Consider the following 8,243-nt stretch of genomic DNA (forward strand, 5'->3'; position numbering starts at 1 on the left):
CCCCACCTGGGCACAGGGCCAGGCCCCAAGGCAGGGCCCCGTCCTGGGGAACAATGCCTCCGTGTTCCTCCTCCCAGTGGAGGGGAGGTCGGTGGAGGATGAGGTGGGACAGACACGCATGCAGGGAAGGAGGGAGGGATCCAGGGAGGGCCTCTCTCCCAGGGATACTCCAGGAGCTGGGGAGTTTCCCAGAGGCCCTGGTGTGTGCCGGGAAGCCTGAGGGGGGAGGGGACCTAGACCAAGGACCACCTGGACTGGGGTCAGAAAGTCTTCAATGGCAGCAGGAGAGGGTTGGGTGGGATAAAAGGAGGGACTTCCTGAGGCTAAGGAACGCACTGTGGAACTGGGAAGAGTGGGGATTCGTGTTTGGCAGAATCCCAGAATACCCAGGCCCATGCCCTCCCAGGGAAGGGAGGGGGTCCGCGGTGGCAGTGTGACACCCATGCCCCCTCCATCTCCCCTCCCCTTGTCTGCGGCCTCCTGGGTTTCTCTCCCTGCCTAGGGCAGGACCTAGGCCAAGAGGAGTTTCGGAGGTGCGATGTGAATTAGGACCCCTGCTCCCGCCCTATCCCAGCAGGAAGAGCGTTCGCTGAAAAACTGGGGCTAGACCCCGAGTCCAGGACCCAGAGGGAGGAGCTGGGCTGAGTATGGGGCCCAGGAAGAGTTGGGACAAGGGAGGAGAAAGTTGGGGCTGAGTTGGGGACGGGACAGAGTTGGGGGACCGGAGAAAGAAAGTGGGGGCGGACCGGCTCCGGGGGCACATGACGGCGGCGCCCGCCCCGCCCCGCCCCGCGCCCGCCCCCTGCCCGGCCGCGGGGGAGGAGACGGGGAGGTTTTAAAAGCGATTCGACCCCGCGGCGGGCCGGCCAGTGAGTGGGATGGAGCGCGGTCGGCGACCGCCCCCGGCTCGTTTCGGCCCCGCCGCCCGCCCGCCTGTGTCTCCGCCGGCCGGGCCGGGGCGGCGGCCGGAGCCCCGAGTGCCGGCTCCCCTCCCCCGTGGGTGAGTCGGGGAGGGAACCGGGAGGGAGGCGGCGGCGCCGTGGTGGCGGCGGCAACTTTTCCGCGCCGGACTCTGGGGCTGAGTGGGGGTGCGCCCGGCGGGTCCGCCGGCCCTTGGCGAGGGGGAGGGCGCCGCCCCGCGCCCCGCCGCCGGTGGCTGGGGGAGGACCGCGGGGCCCGTGTAACTGGTGGTGGCGGCGACGGAGTCCCGGGGCGCCCCCTACAGAGCGGGGGAAGGGCGGCCCACCTCTACCCCGTCCCCTGGGACCCGCCGCGGCCCCCCCCCCCACTCCCCCCCCAGGAGACTCCTGCGAGTGTGGTGGGGAGGACGGGTCCCAACGCGACCGGCGCAGGTCGAGGTGGGCAGGAGTTGGCCGCAGGGTGGGAGGGTATGTGCCTCGCTTGGGGTGGAGGGAATGGCCTCTGGGGGTGCACGTCTGGGCTTTGTAGGTCGGGGTCTCCCAGAGTTCTGTGGATGCGGGTGGGAGACAGTGGTTCAAGTTTTTGACATGTCAGCCAGTGAGTGAGGGGAAGGCCTTCCACAGAGGAGAGGGCTGGGGCCCAGCGGTACAGCCTGGGCTTAGGAGGACTTGGGGGACCCTCTCCTCCCTTCCCACTCCTTCTGGCCCAGTGGAGAAGGGCTCATTCATAGGAAGGGGGCCAGGTTTGGGAGATTCCTGGAGGGCTGACTCCCCAGCCCTGCGTAGCTTGGGGTCCCCGTGCCCTCGGGAGGCAGGAAGAGGGTGAAAGGACCCAGACTGAACTCTGACCCCTTCATCCTAGCCCCAGACTGACCTCTGACCCCAGCACCGGACTTGACTGCTACCAAAGCCCCCAGCCGTACGCTGACTGTCCTATGCAACCCAGCCAGGCCCAGACCCAGTGAGTGGCCTCTTGAATGCCTTGGAGGTGCAGTTGGCTCCCTGTCACCTGTCCCCTCTGCCCCAGCCCCAACCAGCTGCCTGTCCATGGCTGGTGGTATATGAGGGTGAGGCTGGGATGTGTGGGACCCTTGGCAGGAGGGGTGTCCTCTGGCAGCCCTGCCCATGCCAGCCCGAGCTGGAGGGCAGTACCCAACAGGTGCCCGGGCTTAGAGGCGAGGTGATGTAGGACACACCCTGTCCGCTCGCCCACGCACCCTGCCCGGGCCAGCCGGTGCGCATGTGTTCACATGCCACCGTCCTGGGAAGGCATGGGCCCTAGGGCCTGGTGCCAGCTCTGTCCCAGCGCCCAGGGGGCACCCATTGCCCTCTGTCCTTGCAGGATGTCCTCTGGGAGCTCCCTCAAGACCCCAACGGGCAAGTCTTGTCTGTGGGCCTGGAGGGGGCCCTAAAATAGCTGCTAGCCTGGCTCGGGGCTGGCACGCGGAGCACATGCGTGACAGGGCGTGTCCAGGGGGGTCGGGCCTGTCTGCTGGCCCAGCCTCTGAGTCTCGCAGACCCTTGCTCACTGGAAAGAAACAGCAGAGGCAGATGCTCCAGGGGTCCTCCCCGGGACCCCCCTACCAACCCCTGCCTGTTGTAAGTGGAGGCCAGATGTTCTGTGCAGGCCGCAGCTGCGGGGCAAACCCCTGACCCATTTGCAGTCACAGGGTCACTGGCCCCATGGGTGTAGTGGGATGACCTGTTCTCTGGGGGCCCAGGTGATGCTTTGATATACCGTAAGGCATTTTTCAGAGTTTGCCCTTCACTTTGGGAGGCTGGGTGGGGGAGTCTGTTCGAAGTGAAGGACACTGCAAGGAACCCTGGGCGGTCTGAAGAAGACTCCTTCTGGCCCCTCTCTGGGCTGGCTGGCTGGCCCTTTCCCACTTTGGATACACTTTATGCCAGGATCAGGCCTGGCTTTTCCTTAGACTTCCCGCATGACCTTGGGCCTGGTTCTGAATCCTCTGGGCCTCAGTGTCTCCATCTGTATATGGGAAGCATTGGGAAAAACGAGCAGATGGAAGTGTGTGCTTCCCTTCCCTGTCCTGAGCCCTCACTTTCAGATCACTTGGAGGGCACTCTGGCCACCTTTCCTCCTGCCATTGGGTGTCCTGTGTGAACACGGAGGTGCGCCTGGGGAAAGGCCGGTCCCCCGGGAAGGACGTACTCGGAAGCCAGTGGGTGTGGGTGTGTGAGAATCCTTGGGCAGAGAAGGACACCGCCATGCTGGGCACAGCTGAGTCATGCTGCAGCGGCGCCTTGCCCCAGGGTGCTGGAGCTGGCGTCGCCCTGGGTGTGGTCACTGAGCTGTGGCCCTGGGCAGAGCAGGCCTGGGTGGTCTGGGATGGGGTCCTGGATGGTGAGGGGCCAGGGAACTGACTTCTGAGATGCTAAAGCCCCTTGGCCTCCCTCTGGCCTTGGTCAGGCGTCATCGTCCAGGACCATGGTCACCCACACCCTGAGAATACCTTGGGGAGCCAAGGAATCCTGACCTTTGGGCCTGGGAATTGTCAGGGTGCTATAGGAGGGGGACAGGGCCTGGAAGCCAACAACTGCCTTCAAGGCCATTGGCCCCCAAAAGGCAGGCCAGGAGGCCAGGACGAGGGTAAGGCCGAGACGGACCTGGCAGTAGGGTGTACCCCTCAGTAAAGGGCCCAAAGTGTGGCTATCAGGGATCCCCTGGGAATTCTGTGACTGGTCCGAGGGGGAGTAAAGTTGAAGGCAGGGGTTGGAGCGTGGCGTGGCTGGGCACCATGGGGGCTGGGATGTGACTTGCACGGTTCCCCTATTTATAACAAGTGATTCAGTCCTCACTTACTCACCCCTTCCTGAGCCTGCCCCCCTCCCCCGAGCCCTGGGTGGGCAGCGGGGCCCACCCACTTACCAGTGCCCTGCCTCCCTCCAGCCGGGCGCCAACCTCTGAGGGCTGCCCATCGGGCCGGTTGTTATGGTGGCCACGTTGGGCCGGGGGTGAGGGGTGGGGGGCGGGTGGTCAGGCGGCACTTGGCTGGGCAGCCCAGGTTAGCGGCTGGCTCGGGGCCTGGCCTCGGGAGCCTCTGCGGAGAGTCTGGGCCCATTAGGCAAAGCGTTAGTGACAGGCTGGGAGGGCGGGCAGCAGCAGCGGGCAGGGCGGGGCCTGCAGCCCTTGGTATTTTCCGATCCCAGCTGCTCTGAGAGGGTGGAAAGTATTTGGGGACCAGGCTTGGGGGCGGTGGTGGTGGCGCCCCCGGCGGAAGCTGCCCCTGATTCATTCTTGGAGCATGGGGTTGGCGGGGGGGGGGCAGGCATTACAGAGTATGTCTCACGAGTCCACGCCCTGTCTGCAGAGCGTACTCAGACATACATCCATACATCCATCCATCCATCGGTGTGGCCTGGGGCCTGCTGTGCTCCCTGCGCCCAGGGCCCTTCCTCCCCACAATGCCTCCAGCTGCCAGGAGCTTGGCCCTCCTTGGACACCATCTCCCCAGAGCCTGAGAGACACGCCTATGGTAACGGGGGCCCTGCTTCTGGGCACCTGCATGACGGTGCCCCCTCCACTCGAGAACCAGGCCTTTTGCGCCTGTGGGGATGGGGAGTGGCCTTGGCCCCGGCCCGGGGCTCTGTGCAGGGGAAACCCCACAGGAAACGGGCCTGGCCAAATGGCCGCCCTTCCCGTTCTCGTCCCTGGGACACGAATGTGCTGTCTCACTTCCGGAGGCGGCCCAGGGAGGCCGGCCGCCCTGCGGGGCCTTGTCTGCTCCTGGTTGGTGCCCCTAAACCTTGAGGGAACAGGGCTGGGCTAGGGCCCGACCGTAAAGCGGGTGGCCGGTGTGTATGTATGTGTGTATGGAGGAGGCACAGAGCAGGACACCTCACTCCACCTGTCTCCCAGTGGCGGCCACCACCTACCAGATCTGGACGCTGGGGTCCTACCCGTGTGCAGCGTCTTCCGTGCCATCATCCTTCCTGTTTATGCCTGGTGAATGGTGACAGAGTAGCCCCATCCTAATTACACACAGCACTCGCGGGATCCTTACCATGACATTATCCCCGCTTTGCCGATGGGGAGACGGAGGCCCAGAGAGACTGAGTGACTTGAGAGCCACCCAGCTGGGAAGCTGCAGAGCCAGGGTTCATATGCAGCTGGACTGGCTCCAGAGTTGGATCTCCTAGCCGCAGGACTCTCATCACACGGGAGGTCTCTGTTTACTGAACACAGGGCTGGCTTCATGGGCATGTGACCTGTGTCATTCACAGGGTCACCCGCCACTGAGAAGGACCTGGAGCTTGGGTTCATGCTCTGCTGTCGTCTTGAAATTCTTAATTTGTGAGCAAGGGGCCCCAAGTCTTCATTTTGCACCGAGTCCCACAAGTTCTGTAGGTGGTCTCGGTGCCAGGTACTTGCTAGGCAGCACTCTTGGTGAAACCTCACCATGCTATGTGGTAGAGACTCTTGGCTCCATTCTACAGATGGGGAGACTGAGGCTTGGAGGGCATTTGGGAAACTGCCGAGCTGGAATTTGCACCTCGAGCCTGGGTCCGGTGCTCTGGGGGCGTGCGTGCCTCGGGGGAGACCTGGGCGCCCGCTGCCAGCATCCGCTCACTCTGGTAGGGTGCGGGCTGAGGCCTGACCACCAAGGAGACAGGGCCACGCGGGGTGGCCCTGGTGGTTTCCTCCTGCCCTTCAGGCTTCTAGGAAGTGGCGCCAGCTGGGGTGAGATCACTTCCTCACCCTCCTGCCCGCCACCCCCTCAGCTTCCTCTCCCCGTGGCCCCAGTTAGCCTGCCCAGGGCTCAGTGGTGGGGGTGGTGAAGAAAGGGAGGGGGGACCTGGCTCTGGGAGCTTCTGCAGGCTCCTTGGCTGAAAGTGGCCCTCTGGGTGTCTCTACCTCTCTGGGCCCGGGAGGCATGGCTGGGGCTGGGGGTATCCAGCCTGGTGGTCTAGCTCTCTTTAGTGGCTGCTGCACGTGGGGAAAAAGGGCTTCCCTGCAAGACCTCAAAGGATGGCAGCAAGTGGGGACCTGGAGGGCAGATGTCCTCAAATCTCATTACCTCCTTTTGTCTCTCCTAGGTGCCAGCTGCTGGCCCTGCCCGGTGCCCCCCCACCCCTGTGCCATGGCCGGCTGGGGTTCCTGGGGATGGGATTTGCTGCCTGTCACAAATCACATTGCCAGGGATTTCCAACCGACCCTGAGCCCTGCCTCTGGGGCCACCGCTGTCACTGCTTCCGCTGAGGACACTGACCCAGGGATGGGGATGGGGTGGCAGAGAGGCCTCCGCCGCCTGCGTCTGGCCTGGGGAGCAGGGCTTAGCTGCTTGTGAGCAGGTCCACAGCAAGTCGTGTTCACAGTGGCTAAGTTCCGCCCCCCGGGGCCCCGCCTCCTCTGGCCCTGCCACCTCTCCCCTCCGCCTGCCTGTCCGACCTCCGGGCCTCCCTGGGCTCTGCCTCCCGTGCCTACTGAGCTGAAACACAGTTGATTTGTGCAGACTGGCTCAGTTCAGCAGGAACAGGAGTCAAGCCCCCTTGGAGTCTTCGGCCCCCGCCTGCCTTGGGTGGGCCATTCGCCTCCTGTGAGAAGAGATGAGGACCCTGCCCTGGACCTGTGTCTGGAGGAGGAACCCGGGGACGAGTGGAGCCTGGGATGGGATGGGTCAACCCCGCTGTCTGCTGCAGGCCCCCTCCTCCAGTTCTGCACTTGGGGACCCTCACACAGTCCCATCTCAGGCTGGGCTGTGTTCCCAGGGAGGACGGGTAGGCAGGCGGGTGGCCAGCCTTTCCATGAAAAAAGGAAGCCAGCTGTGTCCCCGCCTGGCCGACCCTCGGCCCCTCCTCTCCCAAGCTTGCTTGGGGGATGGCTGGCTCGCATCTTCCCAGCAGTCAGTTACCCAAGAGGAAGCTGCCTTGGGCCCCCAGACCGTTAAATGCCAACTCCAGGCTTCCGGAACCAGGCTGGCCCGACCTGAACCTGCCTGGCCCCTTCTCCCTGGGCCTGCGGCTTCCTAACTTGGGGGGGAGGAGCCATGACACCCTCATGGCACGTGGGGCAGGGAATGAGGTCCCTGTGGGCCCAAAGGACACAAACAGGCCCGCTCAGTCCTTGGGTGGCCCCAGGGCATGGACGCATTGAGACTTTGTCCATCATCAGATGGAATGGGGCTCTTTTGGGGGTGAGACTGGGGAGGCAGTGTGAAGCCCCCCCCCGAGTTGTCTCAGTGTACCCGTCCCACTGGGGCAGGGGCAGACAGCAGCTTGGGAAAGTCTATGCTGTGTGTCGAGCCTGTTGTCCAATTAAATAAAAGCTGCCCCCTGCCTCATTCTGAAGGTCTGGTGGTTTGTGATTTATTCTGGCCTCCAACCCTGGAGTTTCTGGCTTTTTGACTGGGGAGGGTTGATTGGTCTGAATTTACTGTCCTGGCATCCTGGGCTCCTGACTTCACAAGATCCCCATCCGCCTGCTCTGAGGAAGGTGATAATTTAGTCACATGGGCGGAAAGGGTGCCCTCGTCATGGAAAGGTGACCTTGAGGAGTGTCCTAGGGATGGGTGTTGACCCCACGTGAAACCCTGGGCTGGAGGGACTGACTTTCAGGGGTGGTGTGGTGACAGGGAGGACTGTTCTTGGAGGGACTTAGATGGGATCATGAGGCATGCCCCACATCCAGGGCTGGGCGTGGGAGAGAATGGGACCCAATCTAAGCTGGTGGCTGGGGGTGACCCTAAGGGAAACACTGGACATTTGGGGAGAACTGGGACCTGAAGGTTTTGATCTAGTGACATTTGGGGATGATTTAGACATAAGGGACAACTGGGGCTGGGGGTAAGATTTGGGGTGTGTGGCATCTGAGAAGGCTGGTGGGGAACTTGGGCTTGAGGTGTGTATGTGGGCCCAAGGGGGACATCTGGCTGTGACTGGGACCTGAGTCGCGCCCTAGGTCTGTGGGGAACACCTGTAGATGACTTTGAGAGGTGAGGGGCACGGTAAGGGGCACCCCAGGTCTGAGGATGTTTGGAGGGAGCTGGGACCACAAGGGCCAAAGCTGATGTAGAGTGCTCAGAACTGCCACTCCTACCCTCCCAGGCCTCCAGGCGGCACTAAGGAGCGTGCGGGTCAGCGGGGGGGGGGGGTCTCCCTGCACATACCTGCGGGAATACGTGAGGCGGGGCAGGAGGTGGGACCGCCTCCAACTGGTTCCCTCCAGCGCAGGGAGGAGCCACGAACCAATCGCCAGGCCCAGCGCCACCGAAGGCCCGCCTACTGCTGCGCGCGGACCCTCGGCGCCCTCTAGCGGCCGGCTCCGCCCAGCCTCGCTCTGAGCCCCGCCCCTCCGGGAAGCCTCTG

Source organism: Leucopleurus acutus (genome assembly GCF_964270905.1).
Source record: "Leucopleurus acutus genome assembly, chromosome: 3".
Taxonomy (NCBI): domain Eukaryota; kingdom Metazoa; phylum Chordata; class Mammalia; order Artiodactyla; family Delphinidae; genus Leucopleurus; species Leucopleurus acutus.